Raw genomic sequence first — 14,696 nt, forward strand, 5'->3', positions numbered from 1 at the left:
TATGACACGATTTTGATAGGCAACCCATGCTGGTAGTGTTTGTCTATGTATGAAATTTAATAAAATGTTTCATCCGGCATGCAGAAGATGGGTATATTTTGACCTCTTATTCGGCTATTAGACTATTAGGAATGAATAAATTCAATAGAAATTTTAATAAAATAGTTACTTAAATATAGATTAATAAATATGTCATGTTTATAACGTTAACGAAAGTAAATATTTAAATTTAAACTCTGTTATAAATTATTAATTAATTTAAGTGTTTGTTTTCCTCATGCTACACTTGACACTAACTATCGTTACCAGCAGTAACGACGATACTTCTTTTTAAAGTAGAGCTACCAGTTAAAAACTAATAGCTTTTAAAATTCCATTTCAACAAAGAAAACTCCCACGACAAAAATATCACCAGAATAGCCAAACTTTACGAACTGATGTGATGGTATAACGACTTTCTAACTACTCCCGGAGTATAGTATGGACTTTACTAGTTTTGCACGTATGTTTTTGCGAAATGGAAATTTGCTCTTGCTGGTGGAATGCTTGGCAAAACGAGGTCACGTGATGTATGCACGAGTTGGGAGAGTTTTTGAAGTCGTTAATTGAGGCTGAAAATTTCTGGGTATATATTAAAGTTTTCGCCATTTAAAAACAGAGGAATATTATTCTTTATGAGTATTGTATGCAGCCAGAACGTAAATATGTATACATACTCTTATGAATATTAATTGTCACGCAATCTAAAATTCAACACCATATACTAGTAATATACTAGTAATATACACTAGTTATATCATTATTCAACAAATAATATTAAATTCGTTGGTGTGAAATAAATTCTATAGATATAGTCTGTTCGCTTAAATTGGGAATATTTTGAAAAATTCATTGTCGAAAACATTCTAGCACAAAAACTTCTACGTCTCTCTAACTCACTGTTGCAGACTCCTTTCATTGAAAAAGGAAGATTAATCATAATAGGTCTGGATCCCGCGTATGAAAAAAAAGTTGATTAATAGCAAGCCGAAAATTTGTTAATAGCTTAAGAGTGTCTAGTCGGATAAACTTTGATATATGGGAACACTGGAACAGGGGCAATTTTAATTGTGGAACAGGTTAAAAATTTGGAACGGTCAGAACACGAAAACGGCACATTTATTTTGTCCGACAGAATAGACTTAAACTCTCCGAACAGAGATTAAACTCTCATGCAAAAATCAGACTGCTATTTATCACCTGTCATAATTCCTATCATTTGACATATTCTACATGTTCCACTCATTAAAACGCCCATTTGGTGATAAATAGCAGTCTGGTTTTTGCATGAGAGTTTAATCTCTGTTCGGAGAGTTTAAGTCTGCTCTGTCGGACAAAATACATGTGCCGTTTTCGTTGTCTGACCGTTTCAAATTTTTAACCTGTTCCACAATTAAAACTTCCCCTGTTCCAGTGTTCCCATATATCAAAGTTTGTCCGACTAGACACCCTTAAGGTATTAACAAATTTTCAGCTTGCTATTAATCAACTTTTTTTTCATACGCGGGATCCAGACCTATAAATTAACTAATTGTTTCCATTTGTTTTGAAAGATTCCATTTGTAAATACTAAACTACAAACGACTATAAAATTCCAAAAATCAGATCCATGATTTTTTTAGCTTTGGTTTTTTATGGCAAGAACTTGTACCTTCTATATATTCCTCAATCCTCTATCTAACAGAACCTGATAAATTTGAATAATGATTAATATACAGGGTGTTTGGTAAAGAATGGGCCATAGCTTAACATTAGATTGCTGAGGTTAAAATAGGTCTGTTTAAGCTAACTTACCTTAGTACAAAAGTTGATAATATCCGAAATACAGGTTGTCAAAATTAAACTTTTATTATATTTATTTTTGAATATTTCCTGACAAGCATGGGAAGCAACACGAAATTTGGTAAGTGGTGCTGGTACTGTACACCTTACTAAATTATGTTAAACAAACGTTTCTGACTACCACCAGAGGCGTACGACGGGAGAACGTAAATGGTTGACTTTTCCCAAATTCTACGCCACTGGCGAAATTCCTATTTTAGTGCAATTTTTTGATTCTCCAATACTTGTTATGTAAATAACATACTCTTTATTCGTAACGATAAAGCCATTAGTTTTCGAGATATTTGAAGCTAAATACGAAGGAGCATAATACATTTATCAAAATAAGTGTGCCTTTTCATTTTTAACTTCAAATATCTCGAAAACTAATGACTTTATTGTTACGAATGAAGAGTATATTATTTGCATAGAAAGTATTGGAGAAGCTAAAAATTATGCTAAAATAGCAGTTTCGTCAATGGCGTAGAATTTGCAAAGAGTCAACCAATCACTGTTGCCTGTCTTACGCTTCTGGTATTAACCAGAAACGATTATTTAACATAATTTAGTAGAATGTACAGTACCTACACTTTCTGCCAAGTACCCTAAGGACATGTCAAATAGTTTTATAGTACCGGGCACACATATGGTTCTTAAAGTTTTAAATAAAGAATAAATTATTAAAAAAAAAGAATAGTTTAAAATAATTTTACATATCTGTGTGATACTTGGCAGAAAGTGTAGGCACGGCACACCCTACTAAATTATGTTAAATAATCGTTTCTGGCTACTACCAGAGGCGTACGACAGGGGAAAGTAAATGGTTGACCCTTTCCAAATTCTACGCCACTGATGAAATTGCTATATTAGCATAATTTTCAGATTCTAAAATACTTTCTATGCAAATAATATACTCTTCATTCGTAACGATAAAGTCATTAGTTTTCGAGATATTAGATATTATTAGTGTATTATGCTCCTTCGTTTTTAGCTTAAAATATCTCGAAAACTAATGGCTTTATCGTTATGAATGAAGAGTATGTTATTTACATAGAAAGTGTTGAAAAATCAAAATATTGCACTAAATAGGACTTCTGCCAGTGGCTTAGAACTTAGGAAGGGTCAAACATTCACGTTCCCCCGTCGTACGTCTCTGGTGGTAGCCAGAAACGTTTGTTTAACATAATTTAGTAGGGTGTACAGTACCAGCACCACTTACCAAATTTCGTGTTGTTGTCCCATGTCTGTCAGTAAATATTCAAAAATAAATAAAATAAAAGTTTAACTTTGACAACCTGTATTTCGGTTATTATCAACTTTTGTACAAAGGTACAGTCGGAAAAATGAAAGAATACCCATGAACGAACATAAAAACACGCTGTATTTTCCTGTCACCGTGTCACAAAGAAAATTGCCCAGCGCAAGTACATGTAATAATTATTATTACATGTAGTTGCGCTGGCCAATTTTTTGTGTGACACGGTGAAAGGAAAATACAGCATGTTTTTATGTTCGTTCATGGGTATTCTTTCGTTTTTCCGACTGTAAGTTAGCTTAAACCGACCTATTTTAACCTCAGGAATCTACGGTTAAGCTATGGCACATTCTTTACCAAACACCCTGTATAATCCATTTTGCGTTGCATACATGGTATTTCGGAGCAACATAATAGTGTTATACTGGTATGGGTTCCAGGTCATCGGGGCATATACGGCAACGAAAGAGCTAAAAATAGAAAAGAGCTGAAAAGAGCTGATGCACTTGCCAAGAAAGCATCAACTAAAGAATATCTGGGTCCAGAACCGGCCGTGGGAATGCCAAAAAGCACCGTCACAACTCACACTTGGAGGGTATACCCGGTCAAACAAATGGCAAGATGTATTTCGGACGAACATGTGCTCGTAGGGATGAATTACTGCTGAAAACAAGCAGGAATCAGCATGAGTCGTAACAAGTTTCCTCACTGGGCATGCGCCAGTTAAGGGCCACATGCATACAATATACAATGGGGCTGTTTCATGGAGACTTAAGCTGCAGACTCTATAACAAAGAACCTGAAACAGTCAACCATATTTTGCATGAATGTGAGGCATTGGATCGGAGGCGGCAAACACTTTTCGGAGATGTCGAAGTGACTGCAAATATATATGACACCCACCCACTAGACCTGTATAAGTTGGTACAGGTTTCCAGAATTCTGGAATGGGTTTCACAATGGAATTGAAGATGTACAATTGTACAATAGGCTAAGTGGTTGCAGTACGACCGGCTCACAACAGACGGCTTTCAGGGAAAAAATATATGGTGTTTCACAGAAAGTTTTAATCTCAGAATTTTTAAAAATTTCAATATGTTTTATTTCAAAATTAAAGTTATTCAATTTTCTGCGCAGAAAATTAAAGTGAATGTATAATGTTTTGTACTTTTTTAAAATTTGGAATCAGATTTTGATAATTTCAATATACAGGGTGTTGTGTCAAGGTCACAATTACTTTATCTGAACCTGGATCTTTCTTGTCATCAGACAAATTTTTAAAATAATCAGACAAAGTGGTTTTAATGTTAAGGATTTAGAAATAAATGAGCAAAACCGATAAAACTCGGTAACTCGGTTATGAAAGTCGATGGGGCAATAAATTAAAGTGTATCTAGAACCGCCTCAGTGACCTCTATTCATTATTCAAGTATTTACGTTTTCCAATGTAACACTCTGTGTATATCCATGTGTGTAAAAAATTCAGTGTATATTTACTCTGTTTTGCTTCAAAAAATGACAATTTTCGCTCTTATTAGTCAATAAATTTTTCTTTTTCTATTATTGAAAGTTTTCTTTTTTTTTCGAGTAATTTAAAAAAAATACACAACAGTACAATGTAAAGAATTTTTCTTTTAAATGTACACACACAAAACATTTGTCTGTTACTGTTGTGTAAACTTTAACAATAAACACAACTGGACAATATGAGTTTTTCTCTTTGCAACTGCAGAATTTGTATACCAGCTTCCATCTGTACACGCCTTTTTTCATTACGCACCGGCATTGATTCCAGTGGGATGGTTGAGTGGATTGTACGTGAAAATTTAAAATGCTTGGCTCAATGTTTCATGAGATTGATTTTTGGCCTATTTTGTAATAATAAATATCAACATGGATAAAATATTAAAGTTATAATGGAATACGAGTAGAGATTAACGGTATTCTTTGTGCATTTTTGAATAAAATGGGAAATCTATGGCAGTGAATGCCTTTATGAACTTAATATTTTCTAGTTTAAGTTCTTAGTTAAAAAATGAATATTTTTGACAGTATTCAAAATATTGCTTGCCTAATTACATTCTAGAACTCTGCTTATTTCCATTCTCTAGTGATGTATATTCAACTTCCTGAATCCGTTTTATGTGGCGATGAGGCAGCAAAAGTATTTTTTTTTAATTTAGGCAAATAAAGTGGATTAGTTCCTAATTAACACTTTTGCAATACTGCCGTGCTCAGAAAAAACGCTTTATCTGCAAAAATCTGAAAAAATTAGATTTATACATTTTTCTAACCCAAATGTGCATATCTATCTTATTTGCTTACTAAAAATTACGTAAGTTAAGCCAAAATACATTAAACACAACGCATTTTATGCCGTATCTGCAAAAATGTTCATGGATACTTAGAATAAATGCGTCATCTGAAAAATACTTAGACAAAACGCCGTATTTAAAATGTCACTTGCCGCGTTTATCCTAAGCAGGCACTGGATGCTGCGTTATGCCTAAGCACTTGACAGATTTTTACAGCATGTGTAAAATTCTTATTAAGGTCAGTTTGTTACCATTTTTCAACGAGAACTATTGTTTGATATAATTTTTTAAATATGTCAAATAGAACAAAAATTAATACTATAATATAGCAGAAGGCTATTTTTTTATCAACAGAAAATCTAAACACATATGTTTGAGTTGTTGGTGATCAAGAAATAATGTGTGGTTCTAAAATCAATGCGGTACTACGAATGTAGTAGTGAGACGAATACTTCCATTAAATGTGGAATTTCCTGAGGTATAGCGAAGTTTACTATGTGTATGGTATTGACTGGCCAGTTGGTTGCTTAAACCAGTGCCAATAAAACACAAAGACACACATACACACACCTGTGTGTATGTATATTGTTTTCGATGCAAGATTCTATTATTACGTTACATCAGGCATTTTAAACAGCGAAAATTTTATAAAGTTTGTTAGAAATACGAATTTTGGTACGAGTTTTTTGGTCGCTGTAGGTCGTAGCATTTCTAAATAAAAAAAAATGTGTTACAAAAATACATAGCTACTAAATCAATGTCTAATAATTAATAATTGAAAATAAACTTCGTCGTAAATGTTAATCGTTTCTGGAATGTTATTAATTTTAAAATGCAAGAATCGCCCCTTAGCGGCAAACTTATTAACTCCAAAATTATTTCCAGCAGTTTTTTTTCCATTTTCATGACACACTTTAATAAAACAATTTGATGGTAATCAAATTATGTAAATAAAAGTATTACATACTATGTATTTTGGTAGGTTCAAATAGGTAGGTACCTATGATACATTTACAATTATTACGTACCTGTTGCTTTAAAAACTATTTAAAAGTCACTACAATTATAAACTTTTTGGTTTCTGTCCTCACAACAATAAAACTAATATATTATACATTAGTTTACCTTCATATTTATTATTGACAGATCATTTCAACACCCAATCAGAGCCCGTATAAAGACTAATACCAAACTGTCGGTGTGCGCATGCGCGCAGATCAATATAAATTGACCCTCAATCTCAATCGCGCCTAAAGAAGTATAACTTCAAAAGAGATGAAACTCGTGGAGCTGGAAATTATCGTTATAAACGTATTAATTAACATTACATTACATAGTTTCCCACATTTAGACGTCTGTGACAGGAGTATTTTATAAAATTCTACTGTCACAATGACAGTTGTCATATTCCTTTGCTACGTCTAAAGGTGGAAAACTATGTAATGTAATATTATTTTAGACGTTTATAAGGATAATTTCGACCTCCACTAGTTTCATCTCTTTTTGTCTCGCAATGTATTATGGTTTCCATCTTTTGAGCTATTATGCCGGTTATTAGCGCGCTAATTACTGTATAAAATTTTTGTTGCAGTTTATATTCTTTTTTTTTGCTACAAAAAAAATATTCCCTTTTGCTACTGTTGAAAGTTTAAATTTTTTATCGTGTAATCTTTTTAAAAATACACAAGAGCTATATGTAAAACAACAAAGAAAGAAAAATAAACAATTTTTCTTTTAAATGTACACATGAAAAACATTTGTTGCTGTTGTGTAAACTTTAACCATAAACTCAACTGGATAATATGAGTTTTTACATGTGCAACGGCAGAAATTTGCACCAGATTCCGTTGCACACACCTTTTTTCATTACGCACCGGCATTGATTACAGTGAGATGATTGAGTGGATGACTATATACGTGAAAATTTAAAATGCTTGGCTCAATGTTTCATGAGATTGATTTTTGGCCTATTTTGTAACAATAAATAACGACATGGATAAAATATTAAAGTTATAATGGAATACGAGCAGAGATTAATGGTCTTTTTTTGTGCATTTTTGGAATAAAATGGGAAATTTATGGCAGTGGATGCCTTTGCCAACTCGATCAAATTTACATTACAGAACTTCACAAAGCATAAAATGTGAAATATTGTAAACATTTCTTAATATATTATATAGATATTTCTTAGTTAAAAATATTAATACAATTTTTTCCGTCATTAAAATTTACCGGAAGCAATACTCGCAGAACTACTTAAAAATAGTACTGACAAATTAGAAAAAATAATAACAATGTTATTTAACAGATTCTCAAATGGAGAACTGGTACCACAGATATAGAAAGAAGGATGTAATTTTAATTTTTATTCTTGTGGGATCGGTACTCAGCTGAGGGTCCGCAGTCGTTCAGATACAATAAACTTATGTTTGCAAAGACAATGAAGTTGACTTTACTAAGTAAAAAGGCATTTACTCAACACGCACACTACAAATTACTTTACTGAGCTAGTGATAAACCAACTTATGATATGGCAAAAAATCACTATGAAATTAACTGGCCAGTTGGTTGTAGAAACCAGTGCCAATAAGACACAAAACAAACACACTATCTGGCTAATTGGCTTAGTTCTAGCGCCATAAAACAAAAATAAAACACACACACTTCCATTTTTAGGATTATTAATTAAGGATTTAAACAGTTTTCACAGTAATGCTTGTCTAAATGATGCTCTATTTCTAACCTGCCTATTTCCATTCTCTAATGTTGTTTATAAAACGTCCTGAATCCGCTTTTTTTATGTGACGATGAGAGCGTAAAATTTTGCTAAATGCGACGGATAAATAATAAAACATCCGCATCCTAATAAAATATTTTTGCAATAAAAATTGAAAACAATTTCGACAGTCTAAATTTTGGCGGAAGCACTTTAGTGAATTTTTAAAAATATGGCGAATGTGCCGGAGAATTATGAATATAATAAAAAATATACATTTATTTTATTAACTTTCTACTATATCTATAATACCGGGTGTCCACTTATATTTTCCCCCATTTTAACTGCCTATAACTTCTAAACGGCTCAAGATAGAAATATGCGGTTTTCGCTGAAATGTTTTATTTTAGTAAAAGTTTTGTCTGAATGGATTGAAATTTTTATATCGCTTTCAAATACGAAAAAAAAATGGCGGATTTTTGAAAAAAACGTTGTTGACTTTTTTTTAATAGGACACCCAGTATACTTTTTTGTAAATTGAAAGAAAGGTCATTCACCTATCCAGCGATATAAAGTTTTTCAAAATCGGTTGTCAAATCACTGAGTAATTAGTTTTTAAAATGAGGGGTGCAACGTGGATATCACATACCTAAATAACATAACAAGCAAAATGATATTATGTTATGTGATTTCCAAATTGCATCTCTCATTTTAAAAACTAATTGCTCAGTCATTTGGCAACCGACTTTAAAAATTTTTATATAGCTGGATAGGTAAATGACCGTTTTTTCAAGATACAAAAAAATATACTGGGTGTTTTAATAAAAAAGTCAACAACATTTTTTTTTTCAAAAATCCGCCATTTTTTATTTTAAAGCGATATAAAAATGGTCACTTACATAAAAACTTGAAAAAACGGTCATTTATCTATCCAGCGATATAAAAATTTTTAAAATCGGTTGTCAAGTGACTGAGCAACAATTTTTAAAATGAGAGATGCAATGTGGAAATCACATAACTTAAGTTATGTGATATCCACGATGCACCTCTCATTTTAAAAATTAATTACTCAGTGATTTGACAACCGATTTTGAAAAACCTTATATCGCTAGATAGGTGAATGACCTTTCTTTCAATTTACAAAAGAATATACTGGGTGTTCCATTAAAAAAAGTCAACAACGTTTTTTTTTTAAAATCCGCCATATTTTATTTTGTATTTGAAACCGATATAAAAAATTCAATCCATTCAAACAAAACTCTTACTAAAATAAAACATTTCAGTGAAAACCGCATATTTTTATCTTGAGCCGTTTAGAAGTTATAGGCAGTTAAAATGGGGAAAATATAAGTGGACACCCGGTATAATTACGATACGTAACTTATTGATAATAGACAGCTAAAACAAAGGTATATAAAACTATTATAATTCGCCCTATAATATAGCATGGAAGGGAGAATTGGGCACTGAACATTAAAGCAACAAACAACTGGAGAGTAAAACAAAATTATCAGTCTTAAAATAGAAGATCCATCGAACGAACTTTGGGTCTGGTAGAGACTAGATAATAGAAGAGTGAAGACGAAGACACAACCAGTAACTCCAAGCAGTAGATGAAAAAATAGTACGATATATCAATGCAAATCAAATAAGATGGCCAGAATATCTAAGTCCAGGACAAAATACTGAGAGCGAATGATGAACGACTACTAATTACCTTCTGGGAAAGGTTGGTCAGTTGGACGCACAAGAAAAAGATGGAAGGATACAGTAACGGGTGATCTACGTGAGATGGGGGGTGTAACAATAGAAGATTATTGAGCAATATTGGCGGAAATTGACCAACAAAGTGAACGCGGCCCAGACTCACACAGAGTTGTAGAGCCAAGAAAGAGGAAGATGATATTTACGACAGTTCTTTACTGATTACGTAACTAACTATCTTATCATTGTTTAATCGTGTTGTTCTGAAGCTATTTCCTTGTGGCATTTTTATAATCAACTATTTTCAATAGGAAATAAGCCACAATTTTACCAAAAAATGATTTTATTAACGTTTCGACGCCAAGTGGGGTGTCGTTGTCAAAATACAAAATAATACTAAATTAAACAAAAATGTTGTTGCTTAGTAAAAAATTCTTCTAATAATTTATTTAATCTGTTTTTTAAACGCAAATCATCAATATTGGCAATATCATTTGAAAGTCTTCTACTGCCGATATAAATGAGTCAGATTAAATAAATTATTAAAAGAATTTTTTACTAAGCAACAACATTTTTGTTTAATTTAGTAATATTTTGTATTTTAACAACGACACCCAACTTGGGTGTCGAAACGTTAATAATAGTTATTTATGAAACAGTTCGTGAAGTATGCTTTTTTTCGAACGCACGCGATATTTAGAGCACGAGCGACAACGGAGCGAGTGCTATACATCGCGTAAGTTCGCAAAAAGTACTTCACGCACAGTTTCATACAATATTTTATCTACTCTACCATAAACAAATAAAAAAACTGTTGTAACTCTTCTTCAATGGAATTCATTTCTATTCTACAATTTTTAGAATTTTAACATTTAAAAATTCTAACTTTTTTCAAACCATAAAGCTGTCAAAACTTTTGTCGTAATTTATTGCTCATTATGTCATCACCATGACAACGCGAAAGTTAAGGATATTTGATTATATGAAAGTGTGTTAAAAACAGTGTGAAAAAGAAAGTCCCATTTAAAATACATTGTTACTTCAATCACACTTTAAACACTTCAAGCACTGCTATCTATAATGACAGTTTTCACAAACTAAAAACTTACACATAATATGACATAGAGTAGATAAAATAATTTTTTGGTAAAATTGTGCTCATTAAAAATAGTTGATTGTTTAATAGTTTAATAAATCCCAGAAATACTAATAAAGGAAGCTGTGTTTACTTAATTGTACGCTTATTTGCATTATTTTGAGGTAAACAAGTAATTGGAACTTCATAAGTATAACCGGAAGTAATATCATTGATTTACTAATTCACTAATTTTGAGTCATGTTTACTAAACTTTCGGGCATAATTGTTTAAACGGAAATGACTTCAAAACCGGAACTAAAGATTCAAGCTCGACTTTTTATTACACTTCGATTGATAGGTCACATGTACTATTTCTGCGAATATAATATGGCACTTCCGGTTAGAACTTTTTAACCGGAAACGGTATTAAAACCAAAATTACACACTTGTTCTTATCTTGCTAAAGCACTTCGAGTAATATATCGCTTACACTATTTCGGTAACTTTAAAATGGCACTTCTGGTTTCAACTCTAAAACCAAAAGTCCACGGTCAAATTACTCATCTTTGGTACCATTCCTGACTTATAAGCATTTAGTCGACACCTTATTTGTGATTCTATCTCTATTAATAACGGAGGAGTTATATTCGCGGACGGACGGACAGACAGTCGTAAAACCGGAAGTGCATATTTGTTCTCGTCTTGCTAAGGCGCGTCGAATGATATATCGCTTGTACTATTCCGCTGACTTTGAAACTTCTGGTTGAATTTCTAAAACCGGAAGTACGAGATCAAATTGCTGATCTTTAATACCATCCTTGGGTAATAAGCTTTCATTCGACACCTCATTTGTCATCCCATCTGTATTAATAACGGGATAGTTATATTCGCGAACGGACGGACAGACAGTTATGAAACCGGAAGTGTATATTTGTTCTTGTCTGGCGAAGGCGCGTGGAATAATATCACTTGTACTATTCCGGTGACTTTAATACAGTTCTTCCAGTTATATTTCTGAAACCGGAAGTCCTGTATCAAATTTCTCAACTTTAGTACCATCCTTGGATTATAAGCTTTCATTAGGCACCTTATTTTTCATTATATTTGGTATATTGACAGAGGAGTTATGTTCACGGACAGACAGACAGACAGACGGACGCACGGATGGACAGAAGGACGTGGATAATGCAACGTTTTCACATGTTTTCAAAATTGGGTGAAAACGAAATAGAAATAAATTTTTTTCTAATAAAACATCTATTTACCGACTTATTTATTTTTCAATATATTGAAACTTTTTTATAGCGATCCGTCTAGACCAAACCTCAATAAACTCACATCGCACTCCGCGATTAGACACTTTGGTATTTGAGCTATAACTTTATAGCTCTAATAGCAAAAGCAGCATATCGATATATCATAAGCTTTCACTTCGCAATACCAAAGAGTCAATTTGAAAAGCTCTTCGATATGGAATGGATTGCAAAAAATTTAAGATGAATATATCAAATTCTCGTGCTTTATGATACGTGCTTTTTAGAAACTGTGTGAGTTTAACGATACACATTTTTTATGTTGATGCATATCACACGATGCTATCAAATTTGATGATCTCAATAACTTTATACTAAGGTAGAGATTTATTAAAATGCGACAGAAAATTCAGTTAGGTTAACGGATTTTAATTTTATTTACGTTGAGGAAGTACATGGTTTAATCGATTATTTTGAAATTCAAATTAAGAAAGACACTCGTCTGTAAATTTTGTAATTGACATCAATTAAATTTCAAAATAATTTATTAAACGATGTACTTCCTCAACTTACATAAAATTGAAATATTTTTAATTTTTGGTAGGTATACTAATAATTTATTAAATCATTCTCAACTTAAATGAAATTAAAGTATTTCTAATTTTTGGTATACAAGGATTTTAATTTTAATTTATTTTGGTTAATTAGTAAAAATGATTTTATTTAATTAATTATAATTAAAGATGTCGTCACCAGATGCTCTAGTAGTAAGTACATCTGAAACTGCAAATTGATCCCATCTGGTAAGGAAATCTATCAATTTTTTTAAATCATCTATACCCCGTTCAAGACTCTGAAAACCGAGCATATACATGTTGTTCCGATGAACCAAAAGATACCTTGAAAAAGTTTTGTACCCAATCAGATATAGTAACGGCAGTAACTGAATCAGGTATCCCTTTGATATGCGTTAATCCACCTTTTGTTTTCATAGAGCGAATTAAAATTTGCATAATGCAATGTCTGTCCAGACTCCACACCAAAATTGAATAACCATTTTCACAGCGAAATAATTTTCTCTTGTACATTTAATATTTAATGGCATCCATTTTTTTCCTATGATTTTACCTACCTACCTAAACTTTGTTGGTGATTTCGCAAGGGACCAGGCAACACTCCTTATGGAAAAGTGGTCCCGGTCAAATTTGATGAAAGTTTGGTCAATGATACTTCTTGATGTGTAGATTAAAAAAGTCCATGGCACCTGGGTCTGAATAACTACTATTCTCGAGTTACAGCCTTCTGAAGTTATTGGATTCGAGTGCTCGGTTTACGTTAAGTGCACTAATTTACGGTCAAGTGAACGAAAATATTTATTATTAGAAGAAGAGAAACTCATGTTCGTTATACATATTTGCGTGTTGTATACAAACTCATGGTCAAAAATAGTTGGATCGTATTTTAGTCTTCAGAAAACCTCCGAAAATCTTCAGAAAACTAAAGAAGTGTGGTATAAAACGTGCTTCTAGATCCAAATAAGCTTGCTTCTCTGTTACGGAATACCAGCAAAACTACAGTTCCGTCTTATCTTTAGAAAACTACTAAACAGTGGCGGATCTAGGGGGGGATGGCGGTAATTCCACTCGTAACATGTTCCAGAATAATTAAAGAAAAAATTGTTGAAACATAAAAAAATACATTAGTTGACATGAAACTTGTGCCGCATATCAGATATAAGACAGGTAGAGAACATGGACTTGATTTCAATACAAAAAAAATAAAGTAAATGGTAGTTTGTAAATGCTAAATATTAATTACAATCGTCTATGGAAAATCGGGTTTAAATCACCTTCGACTATTCGTATGTTAACACTTTGCTGATTTCGGTTAGATGCAGCATATTTCGTGTTAACTAACGACCCATCAGGATACTTAACATTGGGTTGATGTTTTGCGAAGCCTAAAAACCATAACACACTGGTGATATGAGCACAAGTACCTACAGTTTTCGCACCAGATTGACAGGTACAGTAGTGTCTTGATCGGTTCTTCTACAGGCTCATCTTCATCATTATCTTCATCAACCGTATAGGAAATTAATTCTTGGTGTTTTGTAGCTTGAAGAAAACCTAGAAAATATTCGGACTCTTATGAATCCCGGTTCATCCATATTCTCATCAATTTGAAACTCTTCGTAATTTTCTCTTATTATTTTATCTTGTAGGTAAGATGGTGCCAGTTTAATTTGATATATGCTAATCGTAAGGTCTTTTAGGTAGTCTAAGTCGAGAACAGGAAAGTTAGCAAAATCATGATTATGAAGCCTTCTCCACTGACCATTTCTTCTATATGATTATACCTAATTATGAATATTATATTTGTTATAAAAATAACCCTACAAAATTATTCTCCATAATATTTTGTATTAAAAAGCTCATCATCATTGGCTGTAGAACCCCTGGTGGACCTCGGTCTGTTCGAGAATCAGCTTCCATTCCATTCTATTATTGGTTTT

At 32.4% G+C, this 14,696-nt stretch overlaps 1 protein-coding gene across 1 annotated transcript in view; it reads right to left on the bottom strand.

Moving 5' to 3' along the window:
- The window catches only part of LOC114333350 (uncharacterized), a 941,557-nt gene that overhangs the window by 50,101 nt on the left and 876,760 nt on the right, over positions 1-14,696 (bottom strand). The window lies entirely within an intron of this gene.

The sequence above is a fragment of the Diabrotica virgifera genome, chromosome 2, assembly GCF_917563875.1.
Source record: "Diabrotica virgifera virgifera chromosome 2, PGI_DIABVI_V3a".
NCBI classification, from domain to species: Eukaryota; Metazoa; Arthropoda; class Insecta; order Coleoptera; family Chrysomelidae; genus Diabrotica; species Diabrotica virgifera.